General features: G+C 36.5%; 1 long non-coding RNA gene across 11 annotated transcripts in view; it reads left to right on the top strand.

The window, feature by feature from the left end:
- LOC146767537 (uncharacterized) overlaps positions 1–24518 on the top strand; it is a 99757-nt gene that overhangs the window by 68641 nt on the left and 6598 nt on the right. For 7 of the 11 annotated variants that reach the window (XR_014954717.1, XR_014954715.1, XR_014954718.1 and 4 more), the window contains one exon: positions 1–24518. This exon is cut by the window's left edge and continues 24706 nt beyond it. This is a non-coding gene — a long non-coding RNA (uncharacterized LOC146767537). The other 4 variants (XR_014954712.1, XR_014954714.1, XR_014954716.1 and 1 more) reach the window with 4 other exon arrangements.

Here is a 24518-nt window from a genome sequence, read left to right as displayed (position 1 = left end):
CCTGCATGACTGGTTTCTACATATTTCCATCCCTGTTTCTTGTACTGTGCCATAACTACATATGCATAGAACTCTACTAAAATAGAAGGAAAATACATTTCTCCTCTTCAGTGGTCTTTTGGTCATCACAGTCTGATTTTCTCTGTTCTCTCCCATTCACTGATGTCCTGAAAGAGTATAACTGCAGTGTTATGGGAAAATGAGAGGAATCCACCCCAGAACTCTTTACAACCTGATATAAATTGGGTTCTGGACAGACTTTTAGAGGGACAAATATAAGCCAACTTACTTTCCTTTCATTCAATACCTCACTGAATCAAAGATCTGGCCTCATCAATAACAACTGCTGGGTTAAAAAATTTCCCAGATGCTGTGAATTAAATTCTCTGGCAGATCTATAGGGTTTTTGTTACAGGTCCATGAAAGCAGCACTAGAATAGCAAGACCAAAAATATATCAATAATTTCCTATATATTTATTTATCTATATATAAAATACATGTCACATGTAGTATAAGCATGATATACAAGCATTAATGTAATATGTATATAAATATATATAATTTTATAGTGTACAGACAGGAGAAAACAATGTTCAAATAAACACTACCTGTCCATCAAAGAAATAATACAAAAACTAATTAATGAAGCATCAGCATATACTTCAATCAATACAGTAAAGTAAGTTTGCTATAGTTACTTCAACTCTTCCTACAGATCCCAGGCATTGAATGTTACTTCCTCTAATAAAGACTACCAGCAGAACAGTTTTCTATGACTGGACTGAGTTGGACTATTCCTCACACCCTACAAATCTTAAAAGAAATGTACATACATTCATTCTGAAAATACTTGCTTCATAGGAAAGAAACATCCTTGGATTAGAAATATTGATTTTCTTTTTTGAACTTTTGATTTTTTCCACAGGTCTTTATTTGATTAACAAAAGGAAACAATGAAAAGATGACTGAGGTTATGGTAAATACAGCTTAGCTGCTTCAGTGATGGAAAATTTAGATATCTTGAAATAAATAAGTTGTATGTTGGAAGAATGGTAAATATAATGGTTCCCATTATATTTTATTCCTCAATATGTTCACTAAAACTTGTCCATTTTTGATTTCACTCTTGGATGAGGTTTAATTCTTACTTACAGGTGAGCAAAAACATTAGAGTACAAATATATTTTTTAAGAAAAGAAGCACCTGAACTAAATGGGACTCTGCATGCTTGAGCATGAGCATGTCTTATGCATGTTTGGCCTTGCCACTCTTTGAGAAGGTACTGAAGGCAAAGGGCATTGCCAGGCACTGTGTGAAAGGTGCTGTGATCCAACATGATAATTAGGCAGTAATCAGATACTGACAGGTAGAGCTGAAATTCCTTTATACTTCCCTTAGAGCTCCCCTTATACTTCACTCACACTGTGACTCAAGCTGATTTTGTTAACTCAGACAAACTTTTCAACCATTTGGACTCCATGATTTTTAGAACTCACCTTTAACTGAGGAGCTTATGAAGACTGAGTCTTCTAATTTTCCCATCATTCTGGAAAGAAAAAAAAAAATCAGGATTTCTGCATTTTTTTTGTAAATTCAGTTCTTTTGCCAACTGTAGACTGAAAGTTCAAATAGTAATATTATATAGAAAACAAAGGGTAAAATCTCCATGCTTCATTTGACATAAAACTATTGTCTCAGGAATGCCTTTAGAAGTGTAGATTGATTGGTCTCTTCCATCTTTCATTTATAATTTTAGCTGCATGGCTGTGGGCAACAAATTAAGTGCACTGAAGTTCTGGTTTGGAAAAGTGAAGCTGGAAATGAGGTCTATAGGTTGACTGTATGAAATATAAGGTATTGTTGGCCCTTGATGGGAATGTGCACATGTATAGCAGGTGCAGTGATGTCTGTTGCTCCTGGATACAGAATAAAACCCATAAAATGAGAAAGCCCACAGCCAGTATAATCTCACTCATTCCAGAAGAGCTAAAACTTTGTTTTTCCATAAAGCAAATTAGATATTGTAGACTTCAAATTGCCAAATTCTCTAGCCAAGGAAAGCAGAGATCTAGCCATTGTTGCTGAGACCACCTACTTGGTTTCTCCTGCTATCAAAGAATAAATACATCTTGGATGCAATAATTCTTGGATGACCAAATTTTATTCTGTTTGCAAGGTCATCATGATGCAGTAAAGCTGCAATCAGGCAGTTTAGTCTGAAGTCACACAAACACCACCTATAAGTACCATCTGACATAGAGATGTATCACATTAGCTAACACTGATGGTTTGCTGTGTAATTGCTTACCTTTTCTTTGGAAATGTTACCTTTGGAAATAACATGCTCAAGGGTTAGGGGAAGGAGGTTTTCTCACTGATGGAACTGGCAGAGTTTTGTTAATAAATAATCTCATTTTTATTTGTGTGGAGTGATTAGATATTATCATGTCATTTGTGCGGAGGATAAAAGGATGTGTATTCAACACCAGTGTTGGTTAACTGTTAATTAGGTAACTGGAACACAGTTTTGATCTATTTAAATAGAATAATTCCTGCTAATATTCTGGGTGTAAGAAATATTATTCCTTTTGACTTCAACTGGTCTTATGGCTGTATCAACAAGGATATTACTGCAAAAAATAATTGTTATTTTCCCCATTATTTTAGGGGATTTTTTCATTAATGTATGATTTCCATTCTGGACCACATTTAAAAAAAAAATTAGTTGTTCTAAATTTATGTTCTTTGTATGCTTGTTAAACAAGAAATACTCTATGATGTGCAGTGATACAATGTTGATCTCTGTAGGGATGATTTAAAAAACCCAACCACATTAGTCATTGTAGAGAATTTGACAGAAATATTGAAAAGAAAGGGAGAAAAAAGAGAAAAAGTGATATAGCAACCAAAACTTGGAAGTGTTTTATTTTTCAAAAACATTCAACCAAAAATCCTGTGGCAATTAAATATTACAGAAAAATCTGTATTTTGAAAAATTTCCAGTACAAAATGAAACCTAAAATGTTTAACAATTGACTTAAATTAGCCTTAAACCAGCTATGACAGAACAACCTTGATGACATTTAAATTGCTGTAACCAGATGCTGGAGTTAACACTCCCCTGAGATGACAAATGAACATTTACACAGTCAGACAGTTCCCTGCCAGTCTTCACATTCAGAGTTTTTTTTTTTTTTTCACAATTTTTTTTCCCCTATCAGAGAGCATTTAAATTATGCAACATTTCGCTCAGAGGAAAAATAATTTCAGTCAGTGAAAAGTGGGACTTATTGAAATCCTGCTCCTGCCACTCTAGCTCTGGACACATTTGAAGTTTGTTAACATATTTCTGTAGCTGAGGGCTGATCTCTGAGCTGATTTTAAAGGACAGCAGAAGGCAAAAAGTACCAACCAGCACAGCGCCTACAGAAATCCAAACTTCTTTTGTCCCTTACAACACATATGATTTCCTGCCTTTCTTATAATTTGCATAATTCAACACCAACAGCAGCTGGTTATATTACACATATAATCTGTTCTTGGAAATATGATAAAATTACAATTGCCCAGCTGTGGGAACACCACAGCTTTTGCCACGGACTGGAGAACACACTCAGAGTATCTGTGGCCTATGAGCAGGAAGCTAATCCTTAAATTAGCATCACAGGCCATTTAAGAACAAATGCTACTTACAGCATACTCGTTTTAAAACCTTAGAGAGCAGATCAATCCAGAGTTTTATTTTTGCTTAAATTTTCTTTGTTTGTTTACCACTTCTTTCTTTACAAAAGATTATTTATTCCCTCTGAATAAATAATGTTTTGCTTCTTTTTTTTTTTGTTTTTCTTGCTATTTCTTTTTTATAAGATAATTTCTTCCTCCCTCGAGGCGGAATTTTATGTTTTGCATCCACAAAACAAACTCATTAAACAATCTGAGAGTATTTACTAAGAAACAAAATTCCTTTAATATTACTTTCATTTTAATCAATTTTCATTAATTTTTAAATCAGACACCAATCCAAGGATTTTATACTTAAATGGACGGTCTTCAGTATGAGCAGCTACTTATTGGCTTTATCTTTTTCTTTCCCATCTTTCACCTTCTTTGCTGTTTTCATGTGTTAGCGTGGATTAAAATGGATCTTTATTCCCCAGCAGCGCCGCCCGTCAGCGGGGATGAAGAAGTGAGTGAGAGCTGCAGGGGCTGGCAGCTGTTTATTCTATGGCCGGGGCTATCTCAGGAGGTGCTTCCTGCAGGGGCGAGGGAAGGCAGCAGTGGCTCATGGCTCAGCACCCCACTCATCAAAGCTGCCCAAGCGGGGCCTTCCCTCCCTGGGAAGCTGCTGCTTCCCCTTGCAAAGGTTTTGTCTGGAGCCAGAAGGAGCTGCCTCCCATCAAACGCGTGAAACAGCCGAGTGTCCTGCTTTGCTGGTGCTTCCAGAGATTGTGGGCTGGCAAAGATCCACTATATTCACAGTTTTATTTAATCGTTTTATCAGAGTCAAGGGCTGCATGTGGTAGTTCCAGGTGGAGCAGGAAGTTTGGGAAGTGGTGGTGCCAGCTCTGCCTCTGTGTCTGTGTTTTGGGGCTCTCCCAGACCGACCACCCTGGCTGAGGGACCTGGGTAGAAACACGAGACTTCTGCAGGGAGGATATTCAGCCCGGGATCCAGACTCTGCAGCAGGGGGCTGAAGGGGAGGGATCCTTCCAGTTTAAAACTGTTTTTTACTTCTCTCCCAGTCTTACAGATTAGCTATAACTGCTCAACTTTATCAAAGGAAATCTGACCCCAAACATACCTTATCCAGCAGTTCTTCAGAGACTGCATCTTTGACCCAAAAGAGCTATTACCTTCCTCAGACCTTCCCTGGCTATCCAGCAGAATGCATAAAACTCCCTAGTTATTTCTTTTGAGACTGAATCCAACATTTTTGTCCCCAAACATTCAACAGCATCAATGGTGATATTCCTCCCAATGGGAATATTTGAAAGCTGCAAGAATAGAGCTTTCAGTCCTGTAGAACTCTGAAAATGCATGGCTCTACCAAGCACCTCATGGTAAAGCAGATGAGTATAGCTGAGAACTTTGAAATATATGGGATGGGAAGGATTGAAATCTATGGTTTTGTTATTTTCAGAATAAAAAGGTTGCTTCACTTTGTTTTTGTTTATTTGTTTCATATATTACAGCAGGTACAAGGCAGAATTTTCTAAAGGATGTTCTGGAGATAAGTGGTGAAGTGGTATAGAAATGTCACAGCTATGATTATTGGATACAGGGTATTTATATAGTAAAGAACAACAAAAATTTGCAATAATTGAAAAAAAAAAAACCCAGCAGGAGTTTCAAAGGCTATATTAAATTTCAGGTGTCTGGATTTAACTCACTTTGTAAATGGGAAGCAATTGGCATTTGATTATTTCACAGCTGCCTTTGTACTTCTGCCAGGTTCCTCTAAAACAAATTGCAAGGCATAGTGCAGCAGATCTTAGGATTGCTTTTCTCTCTTCCCATTTTCTATTGTTTTATAGATTTCCAAGACTCTTTTGCATATGTAATTCCATGTTGATTTTGTTTTTGTTTAATGCAGAACAGAGTTTCCCTCTTGCAAAGCACTTTGGAAGTCTTGGGAATCTAGCAGGAGGAATTTTAATGTGATATAATATTCTAAATATTGTATGAAATTAGGAAGCAACACAAACAGTGTCATTATACATAACTTTATTTGAGTCTGCAATTTTTCCTGTATGGTTTCATGCATATAAATGGAATACTCTGGGTCTGGTCATGTGTTAACATCTCACATTTCCTTTCCTGCCACAAATTCTTCTTATTATAATAGTATGAACTGAAATATGTATTTTTATTGCTGTTATTAAAGTAGAAACACACAAATATGGGTTTGTTTCCCGATATTACCTATGTCTGTTTTACAGTCTGATAAAAGTTTTGGCTGATAGAGCACTGAATAAATGTAGCTCTGTACAGCATGCTTACTTAAACATTTAACTTGTGAAAATTAATAAAATAACAATTTAAACAGATAAGAACTAGTCAAATACAAAAACCATTAGAAACATTCACATAATTAAAAATTAAAATTCTCAGCCATTATCAGAGGTAGGAAAACCCCATAAGAATCCATAAAAAATTTTTCAAGCTCCAATAAGTTAGGTATAATAGACCTTTTTTGTCAAACACAAAAATAAATATTATTGATTTTATGAATAAATACATTTTCTTAAATGATTTAGAAAGCTCTGTTTATTCATATACAGACAGTGTTTAGAATATGTAGTAGCCAGTATGTCTGCAGATATATTTATGTTGGACTGTTTAGATTGGCTTCACCTCTGTAATAATTTATAACAGTTTCAATGTAAACCTGCCATTGAGCAGGTCATAAAGGTCCTGCATTTTAACCATCATAATTTCAGATAAACCCACAAAACTATTTCTTACAGGAAAGCTCTAGTTAATCCTTGAATATCTTTGGGATGGAATTTGTTTTTTTATTTAGGAAAATTTAAAGAGCAATAAAGGCTGCATTTTAACAGTGTTTGATATTCCAGTACTGGTGATAATTTAAAATATATACATTTTGTTTTGTTTTACAGCAGTAACTTTTCATTGACACTTATTAATACAAAAATTCTGCCCTCCAATTGATTTCAAGTCCTGCTCAAAAAAGAAAGCTACTGTTCATTTTCAAATGTTTCATTGTACACTAGAAATGCTAACATAAATACAGTAGTGTTTTTCCACACTAAATGAAGATAGATAAATGGCATTTGTTTTTCACATGATAGAAGTTTCTAAAAGGCATGCATTCTGGAAGTATGATAATTTTTTATTTAATTTCTAAATTTAAAAAGTGCCATCTTTTATCAAAATGCACAGTTTTTAGCAAAATTGTACCAACATATTTGTGTTCAGTGAAATGTTTTTGAATACTAAAAGCTAAACTTTTTAAAAAAGCTGACACCTTCATTTTAGTAAATATACTTCCATGATTGGTAGTAGAGCATGGAGCCTATAGGGAACCGCTTGCTCTAAACCTGTGCTATCTTCTAAGAGAAATTAAATGAATCTCAGGCTTATTTTCTGTAAACACACAAAGCTCAGGTGATTTTATCTTTTCATGCAGGTTTGTCCTTTTGCTCACCACTTGCCTGTTTCCCAGTCCTCTTGGCTGAGGCAGCCCCGGGTTTATGGGGATGAGCACGAAGGGTGTCTTCAGGATGTGTGCAAGAAATTGGGTAGAGCTTTCCCATTTAAAGGATGAAGTTGCAAGCCTGTGACATGTTTCCTAGTAGAAGGTTGCATAGAGCTCTGTCCAGACAGTGTGACTATTTATTTCTTATATGAATAATCATGGAATCACAGAATCATAGGAAGATTTGGGTTGGAAAAGACCTTGAGGATCTTCTAGTTCCAAACAAGGGATTCCACCCAGTAGATCAAGCTGCCCATGGCCTCATCCAACTTGGCTTTGATATTTCTGCTAGACTTTGATGTCATTCCTTCAGCCTCTGGTGTCCAACATATCAGCAAAGTGATGTTTGATTGACTACACTCAGAAATAGTGGGGATTATGTGACTAAGGGAGGATGTAACCCATTTTCTCCAGGGAAGTTTCATATGTACTTCATTATTTAGGGTCATAATTAGAGTGTTATTTGGATACTTTGGTGGTTGAATTTTTAAATTTCTAGATGTGAGACAAAACACTGAACAGTAGCTTCAACACTATAATGTCTTTTAAATCTATTTTGCTAGATTTAAAATTACATTGGACTGTTGTGGTAAACAGTGTAGACTGTGTAATACTGGCCACAGTACTTCATTTACTACCAGTGGGATGAGCTCTTGGGATTTTCAAATGTGTGGACATAATTCCATTGATTTTCAAATTAAATTGGTGAGCTTTTCTAAAGTCTTTTTGTGCTAGTATAAATGCCCTGATGACTTAATGTAACAGAAACATAGTTTCACATTTTTCTTTTTATAGTTTATCATTCATTCCCTGGCAAACCTGTTTATGGCCCAGAAGTCCCTTTGATACGATGTTCAGCCATGGAAGAGAGATCTGGTAGTATGAACCAATGTTTTGTACCATTTCCTATATTTGAAATATGAGGAACATGATTTCTCTCTGATAGAAGTTTAGAAGGGATTTCAGTGGCCTTTTGTAGTGGATGCTTATTTTGTAAATACCTCAGGCATCAGAGAGGTAAAACATTATTATTGAAAGCCTGCTTTCCTCAAAAGTCGGAAAACAGAAGTTACATTCAGAGGTATGTATATCTTTCTACAGATACATTAATATATTTATATACTGATATGGACTCTGGTCCAAATATTGTAGATGACATTTCCTGTGTAGATGACATTTTTATATTGCCCCTGTACATGAAAGGTCAATTTGTATAATCTGTTCTCAAAAGCACATGAATTTGATACATGTGGCTTCCTTTCCACAATTTTATTGAATTTATCTATCCTACACTGCATTTGTAATGTATTTATTAAGATATGACTGGTGCATCACACAAATGTCAATTTTTTTGTAGTGCAGTCAGTTCCAGGCAAGAGAAGTGCTAGAGATGGGCAGCAGAACTTGCTATTGCCTTGCACAATACAGTGGGGAGCCTTTACTGGTAATGTTTGTACAGTGGTTGCTTGGTGTTTCATGGATGGAAATGTCATATTTGCAGCCAGGGCAGAATCTGGGCAGGGGGGAGGATCCATTTCTATCTGCCCCTATATGTGTCACTGGATTTCCAGTATTTACCATCTGACCAGATGTCCTGGTGAAAACTGAAGATTGGAATATCATATTTTAAAAATAGCTTGAATAGTCCGTTTTCCTTAGAATCTTATTCTGCAAATTCTAGTGATCAGGAGTTGATTAATTATTATATATATTCAGATTCTTCTGACTGGCACACTCTTCCTTCTGCTTCTGGCTCAGCTTCTGTAGTGGCAAGTTTTCAGGTGGGCAAAACAATTGTTACTTCTCTTCCATTCTCCCACATCTGGTCACTGAGCCCTGCCAGGTTTTGTGCTTGTAGAGTTTGGCTTGCTGATGACTTCCAATAAGAGCTGGAACTAAACACTTGTGTTCCAGACTGCAGTTTGATGGTGAGCATGGAGATGCTGGGCTTGTTAATGAGAATTTTCTCTTCTTCACAGACATTTGAGTGATCCCCAACAGCTACTATAGGGGAAGTTTCCTATTTTTTTTTTTTCTCGTACCACAGTTTTATTAGCTTTGCTTATAGAAATATAGCAAAGTAGAAAAGGCCACACTGGCTTAGCTCTGTAAATATTTAAGTATAGACTGCATGGACACATGGCAGGTATAAACCAGATCCAAGTGATCTCCAGGTTAGTAATGATCTGCTAATCTAATCCAAGAGTTACTGAATGTGGTTTGTGGTGCCTTTGAGTTTATGTATAGTCATGGCATCCTGAATCTTTCATTGCACTATTTTCCTACTTAAACTGTAAAATAAATTCACACTTGGCATAACAGAAGTGCTTGGCAGGAACACTTTTATATTCACAGTACATGAGACAATGACTAATACCCTGTTTTATTGTCTCACAGCATTAGCAAGGAAGCTGAATCATATGCACTCTCTCCAGCCACACACACACAAAGGGGCAGACTAGTTCAGTCTGTTACACTTCACTGTCTTTCCCCTACTACCTACAGCTGGCCCCTTGCAGAGCTATTAAACAAGATTTTCTGATATGCTTTTCTTTCCCCCCTCTGTCATTCTCTTGAACTTTTTGTCAGTCTTTCCCTCTCTGACTTTTGAATTTCTCTTGCATGTAACATTGTTCTTCCTTCACTGAGATCGTATCAGATTCTCTGTTGTGTGAATTGGCACAGCTATGCAGCGCTTGGAGGCTCTCTGCCAGTTTACACTGAGAATCTATCCCTAAACAATTATACTCAGCAGTACCAAAAAAACACTTACATAAACAGAAAATCTAGGAGAACATTTGGGCCCAAACCCTGTTTCCTTCAAATTCTTAAACTGAAGAAACTACCAGGAAGCAAGGACGTAGAAAGGAAGCTGGGGGGAGAACTCATGACACAGTCAGCCTGTTCCCTCAGTAATTAGCATAAGAAATAATAATATAAATCCCTTGCTGTCAGTTCTATCAGCCAGAAATAAACAGGAATGAGTAGATCAGATGGTACTTTAAAAAAAAAGTATTATCTCTGAGTTTTTCTATATTTCTCAACTTGGTTGTAAGTTCTATAACCTTGCAGATACTATGCTTGACAGGAAGGTAAATACTGACATGGGAATTTTACTATTATTCTGCGAAAAAGAGACAAAAATGTCAGCAGCTGCAGTATTGTGCAGCTGGCACAGCATTCTTGGAGATGGTGAAGAATAGAGGAAGCCATGAAACAGGTCTGTGTGTGAATCCATTAAATGGAGGTTGTGACATCTGACCTTTTGTCTGAATGTCCTGGATTTCCTGGTTTGCAAAGCCCTGGCTATCGAGGATATGCTGTAGAACAGCTCTATTTTTCTGATCACCAGTAAAATTCTGCTCATCTCAGTCATGCAAATTGCCCTCCTAACTTCAGCAGTTTACCAGCATGGTTATTGTGAGAAAGATTTGGTTTCAGCACTACCTGGCTCTTGAGCAAAACTTGACTTTTGTAGTCAGGGAACAGGAAATGGTTCTGTGCAAATATTTACCAGTGCAAGTAACTATGAATTTCACATTTACAATTACACTGATGTCTGCCTAGGACAGAATGAATCATACCTTTTCGTAACAGAATGATTTATCCTATAAATATTTGTTGCAAAAGCAGGGCACACTGTGCAAAGCAGCAAAAACTATAATTTCATTACTTCAATTAGAAGAAGTGCTCTAATTGACTTTAGACCTTGATAATCCTATAAGAACCATCAGAAAGCCTGTTGCCCACTTTACACTATGTCTGTTAGGTAATGTTTAAATAAGGCTGTAATTTAGAGACATGCTTCCCCTTGTTAAAGTGTCAATAAAGTCCTTGTTGTTTAAGAAAACTCCTGGTAGAATGTCTTGTGCTTCATCTCCAACTATTTCCTATTGAAAAAAAAAAAAAGTCCTGGCTCTCTTACATTTTTCCTTTTTTCATATAATATTCTGCACAAATCTAAATTGTTCCTGTCAGATTGTTGTGTGTGCCTGTGTAGATCTGCACACTGCAGATCAAGTCAGCATAACACAGCCAGATTCTTCTTATGGATGTGACCTAGAGTTTACCCTATCTATACCTTTTGCTGTTGCTGATGGATTTTTTCTCTTTAATTTTTAGTCTAGTTATTCATTCCCAGTTTTGTGCAATCCCAAGGTACAAAGAGATCAGAATATATAATTTCATTCTGGCTTCATTTTTATTTGGATTTATTTTCTACTGAGGAAAAACTACACAAAGATAGGAGTGACAGAAAATGATTATCTATGTTATCCAAGAGACAGCAAACTGAGAGAGAACTGAACATAGATAACTCTAAATGTATATTCTCCCTTCCAAAAATAGCTGTGAGATTAAAAAGGACACTTACACTGTTATCTTGTATTGAAAAGGATCAGAACTGTATTGCAATTTTGGTACAATTCTTTCTCGAAATTTAATTATACACTTGTACACTCTGCTTTCCTTACCTCTGTCACGGACATAAAGCTGTCATTAGTTTTAACTCTGCAATCCCAGTACCTGCCAGACTGAGAAGTGGGAGGAATGCCAAACCATGGGTTCTGCAGCAGTCAGGATGAGCCAAGAGAGCTGAGCCTTTCCAGTGAAAATTCCTTTGGAAAAGACAAAATCCTTCCCCCAGTGTGTGCAGTCTGAACCTCTGTAGGAATCTGAAGCTCTGTAGATATGAAAAGTGAGGAGAAAAATGACTAATACCTTCAGATCTGGACCTCAGTGAAAGGTAACAATGGCATATATATGAGCTGGGTTTTGAAATCAGGTGGATAAAGAAGAGTGTCACCTGTCACAAGTGAGCATCCCTTACATGAAACAGATATACTGCTAAAATCAGCTGAATAAGGGAATTTAAGACAAAATCATGAAGTTAGCACTTCAGGGAAATTGCAAGCAGCCACCTCAGGAAGGCACTGTTTTGCCATGAGGTCAAATACATTAGCCCTGTGCAAAAGGTGCAGAATTAGTGCACATTTCTTTGCTTGTGGAATAACCCTACAACTTCATTTTCTCATGGGGGAGTTTGGCTTCCTAAACCTACCAATTTTACCATCTAAATGTAATGTTAACTTTTTTCAATTCCTTATCTCACCTACATTTTCATATAATTTATTTATATTTTTTTTTTATTTTATTTAAAAAAATTTAAATCTGGGATGAATTTCAGAAGAAAACATTTTTTTTCTAAGTTTTGCTGTTTACTTGGTTTCCTATTTCTTGCTAGATCTATGAATGAAGGTCTATGAAAGCTGTTCTGATGTTATGCATGAGAAATTTAAGAAAATTAGAAAATTAGGCTCATAGTTAAATTAAAGCAACAAATGAACAGAACATTAAAGTGAATATTACATGGTTGAGACTTTGAGGCACTTGCACTGAGCTTAATCTGACAAAGTATGGTTGTAACTAATTGTAATTTTCCTGAGCTAGTATAATAAAAATATAATGGCTGAGGTGTATGAATGCAGGTATATCTTGCAGAGAAAATCACCTCCAAGCTGTTAGCTTTCCAAAGTCAGAATTTTTCTGAAACCCTCAGGAGGATTCTTCCTGGCCTGACTAATCAACAGTGCTGGCACCTCAACTTGTATTGGCACAGATACTGAAGAAATTAGTAAAGGAAATGTGAATATCCAGGAAAAAAAAAGGGAAAATACTATTGAAGAAATAAAATCAGTATTTTGCATGAAACTCTACTGATTGCACAGCTTTTCTATATCCATGAAGGTAGATGTAAAAGCAGACATGCAATTCATGAGTGAAAGTGCTTCCATTAATAATGCAAATGAATCAGCTATGAGCAAAATATTTGTGAGGCCTTCAGGCAAAACAGTAACAAACATCAAGTGCTTTTTATTCACTAAAATAAAATATATTAAATCTCCTTTCCTGCTGTGTTTCTTGCCTGCAGGATGGAGTGTGATGAAGGAGTCCTTTGGAACACAGGTTCATTTATGCAGCTCTGGTCTGTGTGAGTCAGACAAGTGGGAGACTTACAGTAAAACAAGATCTCCAGGTACTTATGGTTTTGGAAATTTTCTATTCTACTTGGTTAGAATCAGTATCAAGCAAATAAGGAAGCTGTGGACAACCAGTGAGCAGTTGCTGGTCTGCAATCCAAGAGGCAAATCCCCTCTTCTCTGGTAAGTCATGAATCAATGCATTTTTTATTGTTTTATGTCATGTTAAGAAAAAAAATAACCTTTTCTCATATAAATCAGGTCAAAAATACAGTCCCAAGTTTTGAACACTCACCTCTTTTTGTTTTTTTTCCTTATATTTGTTTGTGGCAAGAGTAATGGAGCCTTCTAGAGTATCAGTAGTCTGACACTGTAATTAACATGTCATATTCATTTCATAACCAGTATCTCTATTTTAACTTTTTTATTTTTGCTCTGAATAAGAAAGGAAATATTCCTGGACTTGCTTTCTTGTCTGGCATACATGCTAGGGAAGAAATGCTCTGGTTTTAAATTTTCTGTCTGTTACTTTAAGGGGCAAACGTAAACGCATGTCCAAAACACTTTACTGCTTGTAAAGTCCTTCTGTATTTTAATGTGCCTCAGTATGACAAAATAAGAGGATATCTTTAAGTTTAGTAAGTCTCCTTTTCCTGTGTACTTTAATTTATTTTTCAGGCTTTTCAAAGTGACTGTGTGGCACTCTATACATTGTAAAAAAAAAAAGAAACCACCTCTAGAAATGCTAGTCATGTCTCAAGTGAGAATAATTGGCCCTGACAGAGAGGAAAGTAGTAATTGGAATGAGAGTTGTTTAAATAACAGTTTAAATTTTCTTTCCTTACTTTCCCGATTATGTGCACTATAAAGCAGGATTTCTTTGCCTTGGGTGTTTCACAGAGTCGTTTCTGTATGCAGCATGTCCACAAGTATAACTCAAGTAATAAGCCTGGCTATAATTTGAACTAGACTTTCAGTTTAGCTGCCTTACATACAAATACACTATTCAATTGGTATTAACACTCTATCATCAAAATATTCAGTTGGCTGTAGCAGGACAGGCTAATTGCATCCTCTAATTCTTCTAAGTTATCATTATTTCTTCATTCTGAATGGTTAAATGGAAATTCAGATGCAAAATGGAGGAAAAACATGCTTAAAAACTTGAGTTATGAATATACTTCATGTTCTGCTAAACACTCTCCTCACTGTTAGTATCCAAGGAAGAGTAAAGTTACTGTCTCTTAGCCTTTCCTGTATGTGATTTCTGATTTTTTTATATAAGCTTGCTCAGAGCTATGCAGAACAGGTGTTTTAAAAAGCTTTGGAGTATGTCAAAGTTTAGTACACTGACATGACTGAGATTATTTTCCTATTGAATACATCAGTCTCCTGCAGTAGATGTAGCCCTCATCTAAATAGTGGTGAGGGTCTGTGTGGTCACATCTGCCCTACTTCAAAATATTTATGGCAAATATAAATCAAGGCAGGGATGGACTTGAGAACCATCAAGTGGCATCTGCAATGGAACAAATGAAATCTAAACGTGCCTTAATATGCAGAATAATATGTAAAGAATATTGTACGAGCTTGGTAATTCCCTACTGCAGCTTTAATGGACAGAGCCAGAATGCATTAGCCCTGTTAATCTCAGGGATCACTAGTCTTTCCAACAACCTTTGATGTTTGTCCCCTGACCTTTATCTAAAACATTTAAAGTGTCTTAGATGAGTTTAGTATTTGTTTTCCACTTCTACTCCTTTTTTCGTTTTTTGTGTGTTTGTTTTTTTTTAAAACTTTTTTTTTTGTTGTTGTTGCTGGTGTGTTGGTTGTTCTTTTTTAAAAAGGAAACAAACTCATAGGTGAAATTTGACTTTATTAATATGAGCGATAAACTTCTACTGAATTCAATATCAAAGAATTTAACTCTTCTTAAGCAAACTCATAGGTGAAATTTGACTTTATTAATATGAGCGATAAACTTCTACTGAATTCAATATCAAATAATTTAACTCTTCTTAAGCAGTGGGTTGTCCACTTTTGAATAGTGAGTCTGAAATGTCTGAAATTCAGGACTCAGAATCATTTGAATTCTGAATGCTGTCTGAGCTGTAAAATGGAGACCAATTATAATAGTTTATAATTCATAAGGCCATTTTCTGTTACATCCATTTGAGTAAAAAAATCTGGACTCTTAACAGATGTACTCTCTTTTCATGCCTGCATGAAAAATAAACTACCCAGGAATTTAATAATACAGAGATAGCAAAATGAGATCAGTTTTTCCAGTTAATCAATATTTGCAATTTTTTCTGTGTACATTTCACAATATAGATGATGTGGCATTAGCTGCAGGTGTTTTCCACCTGAATTTTTAAATTTTTTAGTGTTTGCAAATATAGTCACTATTTTTTTTTTATAATGAGCTATATAAAATATATTTATATGTGGAAATTGCTAAACTCTGCTTGAATGTAACAATTCTAAAAAAATAATGAGGTAGCAATCAGAAAAATAAGGAGATTTTATGGAAATTTCTGACTTCAGGAACAAGATGAAAATTTTGGCCTTTACAAACTTTTCGGTTTAATTTTAATTTCTGTTCAGGTATACTAGTGAAATTCCTTACAAGAGGTTCAGTTCAGCTGCTGGTATCTTTTTCTCTCTGATGAATCAGACCTCTTCAGCTGAATGTCCATGAGACACCAATGGCTTTTGGTACTTGGGGCATTGCACAGTTTATGCCCAGATCCTCATCCAGCACAAGACAAGCACAAGAAACACTCTGTCTATATTTGCTGTGAGCATCAGCCTCTCATGAACATCATGATATTTTTATGCAGGAGCTGGCAGTAGGTTTAAGTAAATTTGGAAGCCAAAGAGCCTTCCTGCACAAGGAAAAATTGGGGTTGCATCAGACTGATTCCAGTCTGGCTTCAATATGCCTGGCCCTTCAGTATTTCAGATCAAGAGTTCAAGTATAAAATGACACTATGTTTTAAATAGGTAGTTTCAGTGTAAGCAGCAGCTGTAAGTGCAAAAAGCAATGATATTGCCATCACACCCCTAACAGTCAAAACTGTTTGGAAATCTCATTTGTTTTTCATTAGTTACCGCAACAGTTTGAATAAAATCCTGTTCAATCTCAGCAAAGAGTACTTTGGAAATGTTAGTCTGTTATTCTTTAAACAAAGTTCAACAGCTATTAACAGAGTACTTGTTTATGATCTTCTATAAATATTATGTTTCTGTACTTCTTTGAAAATGTGGACTTTTTAATTTCATTTTTATTTTAGTAAAAACTGTAAAATTATGACTCACCAGCTGCAGAGTGCCAAGACAGGATATTTCCCAATATATGGGGCAAACAACATTTTTATGTATTTTTGTTACCAATCATATAAAACCCAGCTTATTTTTATAAATGGCTTCATAGGCCTGCACCATAAAAGTTGCATATAATTTTATCCCAGTTTTCAGGGATTTTGGTGCCCATTCCTAGGAAACGTAAACTCACGTTCCTGAGCAAAGTTGGCATTTCAATGATCAGCAAAACCCTCTTATTTTCATGCAGAGGTGGCCACCTTCCCTCTACTCAGTCAAGATCTCACAATCCAGACAGAAAGCTGAACTGGACAAAAACTAAAAAATGGGGCAATGTTGCTATGAGGTTGCAGTACAACAGCTTAAAAGGAAATTGCTCCTAATTCCTGCGGTGCATATGCTTGTGGTATAGCCACACTGATATCATCACTTACCTGTAAGCCATCTAGAAGTCATAACTCGAATTAATGAAGGGAGCAAGCTTCCATTACATTATGATGGCTATAAAGCCTGCTGCAATAATACCCAAGTGGTTTTACCTCCAGAGCACTGAATGTGCCTGACCAAAAGGACTTCTATTGAGCTATTTGTATAATTAACATGGAGATGTTAGTGAGTAGTTTAATCCCCAGATGTATATTTTATAATAGCTTAACCTTCTCCCTTATGGCTGCTGCTATTAAAAGTAGTAGATTTAAGACTTAAATCCAAATTGATTGAGTTGTGGCACTGCTTTTACTTGTTTCTAAACCTTTCAGTGGCTTTTCTCAAAACTGAGTTTAGGTTTAGGACATACTAATGGATTTTAGTTTCACACATCTTTCTTTTTATCACTTCTTGAATTGCTTTTTCAAACTAGGGCTACATCCATGCCTATTAATTGGAAAAAAAAAAAAAAAAGTCATGTAAGATTTTGTCTCAAAGAACATGCTCTTAGTTTAAAATTCGAAGCTGAGTTTATGTTTTTTCTTTCTAAGTGGTTTCAAGGTATAATATGAAAACCTCAAATCTAACCTGAGTAGAAGGCAAATTAAATAACCAGGAAGTTTTTTCTTAAATGCTAAGAGCCTGAGGAATAAACAGGAAAAGCTGTAAGAGTGGTAAACAAACTCAGAGTAGAGGAGGTTAAGTAACTAAGCAAAGCATGAATGTGGAATTTATGTTGGTGGAAAGAAAGGAGGCTTATTTTAAAGGCTGATTAACTTTTTATTATCTGTTGTAGGAAAATCCTTCCATGGGTCTGAAGAGAAGGCATTTAAGGAAAAAGAGGCTTTCACATACAGTCACATGTACAACAACACCATATGCAGAAGAGGAATACACCTTTAGCAGGCAATTAATAGGGGCCAATAAGTTGCAAAGAATGATTTGGAAATTTAGCTTGGGTTGTAACCAAAGGGAACCAAGCTATGGGAAGGTAGGATGACTGCTGAAGACTTAAGGCTTGTAAGAGCCAGTATCTGATCAAAGGGACATAAAGACTAGGAAAATGTCAGGATCTTGGATGGTCTTAGTAAAACAAAAGAGAGTAGATTAGACTTGAAGTCCCTTGACACTAAGCCACAAAAGTTTATGAAAGGAAATCTAAGATCAACATTACTTGTGACCTCTGTCTGTTGTTCCTTAGCTTTGCACCTCCATAAGGAGCCTGACTCCTTCTCCCTGGTGGCATCTCAGGTCCTGTGTGCTGCTCTTGGGTCCCCCAAGATGAACAAGCCCAACTCTCAGGTCAAGTGCTCCTGCTCCAGCCCCCTCCCATTGTGGTTGTCTTTTCCTGAGCACATCCTAGGGATTCCTTTCTTGTGTCATAGAAGACATTACTGAAAGTAGCATTGAAGCACAACCTGATGAGCACTGACTGAACCAGGATAATCCTTTTGCTCTCCATGACCCTGTTGATAGAGTTCTGTGTTTTTTTGGCATTGCTGCTGTTGTATATCTGCTGCCCTACAGGACTCACAGTTTTTTTTAACAGGACTGCTCCCCAGCCAGTGACAGCTCAGCCTGTCCTGGTGCAGGGGTGCCAGTCCCTCTCATGTGCAGGATGTTGTGTTTGTCCTAGTTGAATTTTATGAAATTCTTGTCTTGAAGCCATTCCTCTAGCCTGGTTTGGTCCCTGTGAGCAGCAGCACTGCCTGTTACCCATTGCATGTTACCCACTCATGCCTCCATCTGCTGATGTCTGAGGGCATATTCAGGCTCCTCCTACTCATCAGCATTGAGAGTCGGTGGGGGAAAAGAAGAGGCAGAGAGTACTGCACACAGTGTTTGAGAGATTGGAACCAGGTCTGGAACCATACTTTTTAAGATATTTTAGATCCAATATATTCAGAAAAGCAGCTGTATCCTGAAATTTTCTAAAATTACATTTGATATGAGAAGCTTCTAAAGACCCACATTCAGTGAGACTGTGTATTGTGCTGTCTGCATGCTGGCTACAAGTATAAGGATAAAAAATGTTAATTTACTTCTGAGACAAAAAAAAATTCTGTCACATTCTTCTGGCTTGCAGGATACAGTATTTACCAAAATCTGTTCTGCCATAAAGTATCTTTTCAAACAGCAACAGGGTATTGCTGTATTTGGCAGCCCTTCTCCTGTGATGCTGGGTTATCATTCTTAGGCCAGGTATGACAGGGTTACGGGCTTTGTGAAGTTGAGAAGTTATGATTCTTTTTTCTTTTGCAGAGATTAAAACAAAATAGAGCAAAACAAAGCAGGATGTGAAAGGAATGAAGTTTAGATACAAAACCAAACCAAAATTAAAAAACCTCTTTGCAGTTCATGAGGTGACTCTTTACAGGCTCTCAGTAATTTATGATTATTCCACAGTACTTTATAAAATCAGTTCAATTCACAATAGGCTGCAGTGCTTGACTCTCACTCTGAATAATCTGACAGCCAGTTCTGGGACTAATCTTGGTGTGGCAAGAAATTAAATAGTCCTTTTCTTTCACTGTTAATTTCCCCTCTTCTCCCTCAACTTTTTCCTGTTGGGTTAAGTTGCAGTGTTGTCTTAATGGTGCTCAAGATTCCTTCCTGGGCACATGATGTTACTGGAGTTTTTGACTAGTTTTTTTTCCCAGCTTCACTTTATCTATCACACACTTCTATAGTAATTTTTCTTAAAAGTGAGTTTCTGAAGTAAAAATAATATTTGAACTAGTTGGAACATGTAAAATCTGTTCACAATTAATTTTCTGAATTCAAAAGCAGATTTTTATTGAGGTAGCATGAATTTGTTATTCAGACTGGGTAACAGTTGAAGTCATGTCAGGTGAAATTCACTGTGCATTGGCAGGGAGATTCATACCTCAGCAACACCTAAAGTTACTAGGAATAAAGGGTTTAATTTTAATGACATTTATATTACACCAGCTATGTCCAACCAAATGATTGAACCCTGTTATGTGATTCAATACAAAACATGTCACAAAACATGGAAACAAAGATCTCATGTGAAACAATCAGCTAAAAATAAGAGTTCATAGCTGAAATCAGACAGGAAAAATCAGCACCTCAACAAAAAATGTATAAATTAAGGATTAAAATTACAAGTGAATCTTGAAGGCAACATACATAGGACAGTAGGAGTTTATGTATTACTATTCAAATGTCAGATACCATTCCTGTGAAGACACTTCATGTAGCTCCCCCTTACTTTGTGTAACTGAAGTATCTATTAAGGGGGAGCCTCGAGTCCTGCTTTTCTGAGAGAATCTTGGACTATCACGTTGGAAAGCCAAGAGTTTCTAAGTGTCCATTTTAAGCACACACTATATTAATACTTTTCTTTCTCTCACCTTGCTTGCCACAGTCCCCAGTTTAACAGACATATTAGAATGGCTCCTGAGGCTGGTGGCTGCTGAGGCACTTTGCTCTCCACACATGTTGTGTGGAGGAGTTTAAATATGTCTGTTTGCTGAGAGGGTGCCTGAGGCTTTGTTACAAAGTTCAGTATTCTTCTGTCTAAACCCCTGTTCTCAACCTAATGCTTTCCCTTGCCCTTGTTTTTATAAATAACTTTTAAATCCCACTACAAGTTATCTAGCAACAAATGCCAAATGGTACACATACGGTGGACCACTTGTTTTTTGTTTTTCTATATAATATTTACTGAATACTTGAGGTATGTATGGTTTAAGAGATTTTTATTGTATGTGGGATGATTTAAGCAGTTTGTGGTAGTTTCCAAGCTGTCGAAAAGGACATTCTGTTTGATCAAGAACAGCTGTTTGTTCACCAGCTGTGCAACTGTGGTCATCCAGAAACCCTGGTTCGACTCATCTTCCTACGGACAATTTAAAATGGAGAATCAGAAGGACAAAGGAGGAAGTACAACCTGCTTGGAGAAGGTACTAGGTGTTCTAAAAAGGTTTCCTTTCCTAGATGAGGAAAATTTTGTCACCATTCTAGATATGTCCCTGATGCTTTGTGATTGGAGGCTAAATCTTGCTATAAATTGAGAAACAAGTGGTCTGGTTTGTGCAGGCCACAATAATAACTCCCAGGTTCAAGGAAGTGACGTGTTGGTGGTTCTATCTCAGACTATAAAAATGAAACAATTTCCAGTGGAAAATGCATGTTCATGGATGGTGTCTGTTATTCTGACTGAAGAGCCTCTGCCTCCAATTATTTCTACAGGTTAGTCAGAAAAACATTTCTTTCTCAGACCTGGGAGCTGCACCCCTGATAGAGTAAAAGCCTTAGGAACAAGTCTCTTTGCACTCATTTGAAATGTCAAATTTTAAAAGTGGAATTCCTCCCTGAGGAGAGCCTTAATCTGTGAGTTAATGGTTATTCTGGGGGGGTGTTGTTTCTGTGTTTCTGTTCATCTATGAGTTATGCATGTTTTACTCATCATTCTAGTTATATCTGGGTGATCTGGAGCAAGGTTTAAAAAAAACTCACATACCCACTTGAATATTGATGTATTATTTAACTTTTAAGTCAAAACTTTAGTTAGGACTCCACAGCTGAAATATCAGCAGATCAGAAGTAGTTATTTGCACAGCTCTGTTTCTGAAGAGGTGTAATTATGCTTGGAAATTTTTTTATAAAACCTGCTCTGAGTTGACACCTGATCTGTGAAACAATGGAGACCTGTCTTCATAGACTTGTCAATTCACTATTTTGTTCTTCTCAGCCTTAATTTTTGTCTTTTCTCAACAGTTTCTTATTCATTATTAGATACATACATATATATTCATATGCATACATATATATTTAATACCATATACATACATACATATAGGTCTATAGTTTGTATTAAGCATAAAAATAATTTTCTATCCCTGTTTTCTTGGATGAAAATTCACACAAGTGATAACAAGCTGTTAGAAACTAGGGTATGTTTTCGTTCTCTGCAATGACATAAATGCTACCCTGCAGATATTCCATGAGTGCTTACCACAGCATGATTCTACAAGTCCAATGTTTTTCCCAGATGATATTCCACAGAAAATGCTTCTCTTGAAATCAGAGGAAAATCAGAATGACATATCTGTAATATTAGAAAAGAAATAAAAGAAGAAACTATAATTTTTCTCTTGCAGTTGCATGACTCTGTCCTTTCTGTTGGAGCTTTGAATGGGCTTTCAAGAAAGATGTCTTTTCACTTGATCTCTTTCAACATCACATTTCATCAGAAGACCTCACAGGCCTTATTTGATTTTAACAATTAGTCAGAATAAACAATTGACAAAGCGAAATATTAAGACAGTGTTTAAGACCACATTGGATGAAGCTTGGAGCAACCTGGTCTAGTGGGAAGTGTCCCTGCCCATGTCAGGGGTGTTGGAACTGAGGATATTTACAGTTTCTTCTAACACAAAACACTCCATGATTCTATGGTTGGTGATAGGAAACATGGAAGGAATTTGGAATGCTTTAAAATGGGAAGATATAAAGGGCCTTCGGAATAAAAATGACAGCTATAAAGATAAAATTATTAAAGTAAACTGCATGTTTGGTGTAAGACAAAAAACACACTAAAATTACAACACAACCTTTGGAGATATATCAAGAAAAACTTGAAATACTGGAAAATGTTGCTTAGGAGATAAAATAATGCCTATTAACAGTTTTTTTGAAAGGGTAGACAAACATCTGCCAGCAAATGCAGAGGTACAATTGATACTGCTTCCTGAAATCTCCTTCAGGTCTTTTATAAGATTTTAGTTTATGGAGTTATTATTGGCTATATGACTTCAGCTGATACTTTTGCTTTTAGAAGAGCCAGTGCTTTGTTAAACTGACAGTCATATGCCTGAATCAAGCATAAGGATAACCTCCTATGTCTAGCAGAAACGACACAAGTTTTCCTTTTGTGGTTTCAGCTGCTTATCGTAGGTTTTAGAAAATATAATTATGGATGCTGATCATTTGTTTCCTGGAAAGCATAATTCTGCTACTGTATCAAAGGTGACTCAGCAACACAGGAAAGCTGATTACAGCCCTAAGATCCCTAATATTTTGAATGATATTTACTTTGATTTTCCCAGTACTCACAGGAGAGTGTGATTGAGAAGTATTTTGATGACACCAAAAAGAGGAAGAAAAAGAAGATAAGCATTTTCTTGTTCTATCCTGAATATTTTTTCTTGTAAAGACAATATTTCATTTATGTAAAGTACTAGAATGAAATTTTATTTTCATGGGAAAACTTCCAATAAAGAACTGTCCCTTAAATATGACTACATGTGACTTCATGCATATTATTTCAGAAACATTCATATTATCCAAAGCCCACATTTCAAAAATGATAGTAGTCTGAAGCGCATGATGAAGTTCTGTGTTTATTGTATTCTCATGCTTTCTCTATCAAATATGCTGAGTTTCACTTGGCAGATAACTGTAAATTTAGCCTCAAACCAGAGAGTTAAATTTGCAGGGCTGACTCAGACACACAGAGTCAAAAGAAGGGACTTTGGCAGGTGTCCAGTCCAACCTTCTCCTCAAACAGGATCAGCTCACGCTCAGGCAGACTGCTCAGGGCTGTATGAGATGGGTCTTTAAAATTCCTACAGGTTGGGACTACACAGCTTCTCTGAGCAGCCTTCTGCACTACCTAGCTGCATTTACCTGGAAATATTTTTCCTTTCATCAAGTCTGAACCTGTCCTCATTCAGTTTATGACCTCTGCTTGTTCCCCAGCTAGCTCCATCTCCTTGAAAACTCCCTGTGGGCACTGGCAGGGGCTGCTGTTGGGACTCCCTGATACTGCCCCTTCTCCATGCTGAACAACCCTGTCTCTCCAGCCTCCCCTCCTGGAGCAAGTGTCCACCACCAGAACTCTCTTCTGCTGAATGTTTCCTAGGCTATCAACATCTGTCTTGCATGAGGAGGCTCAAAACTGCATGCAGCATCCAGATGCAATCCCACGTATGCTGAGTGAAAAGATTTTTGACAGGGTAAAACCAGTGGCAGTAACAGGTAGACAAAATAGGAAGAAAAAACTTTTATCATTGAAATAAAGCACCTGCCACTGATTAGGTGCAATAATGGTGTGTGTTTAAGCAAAATAGGAGAAACATCCTACTTCAGGTTTGATTTGCTTTATGACAGGCTGGATATGGGCTGTTTCTTTCATTTAGCTGGTATGCTTTAATGTTTAACTTGTCTTCTGAAATACTGCCATGTGGAGAAGGTTAGAATGTTAGCTGTTTGAAGTCAAACTCAGAAGTTACTGTTGTATATCTTAGCTAGAGGTCTTATAGCCATTCCCAAGAACCAGTCAGTTAAAGCTCTAGTGAGTCCCTCAAAACTGAAATACCTAAAATTCAGTCTGTATTTAGTCAGACACACTTATTTTAGAACTTAAATCATAGAAATTGTGAAAATATATCTATGTATTCACACCCAAAACCTATCATATTTTTTCTTTTTACTTTTTATTTTAGTACAAACCTGTCTCTGGAGCACGATGGTTCAGAAGAACACCTGAACGTGGAAAGAATGTGCATTATAACTATGGTCTTTTGAGACAAATTCAGCG

This window comes from Lonchura striata, chromosome 4 (genome assembly GCF_050655825.1).
Source record: "Lonchura striata isolate lonStrDom1 chromosome 4, ASM5065582v1, whole genome shotgun sequence".
In the NCBI taxonomy this organism is placed as follows: Eukaryota; Metazoa; Chordata; class Aves; order Passeriformes; family Estrildidae; genus Lonchura; species Lonchura striata.
This window is presented reverse-complemented; position numbering and strand designations above follow the sequence as displayed.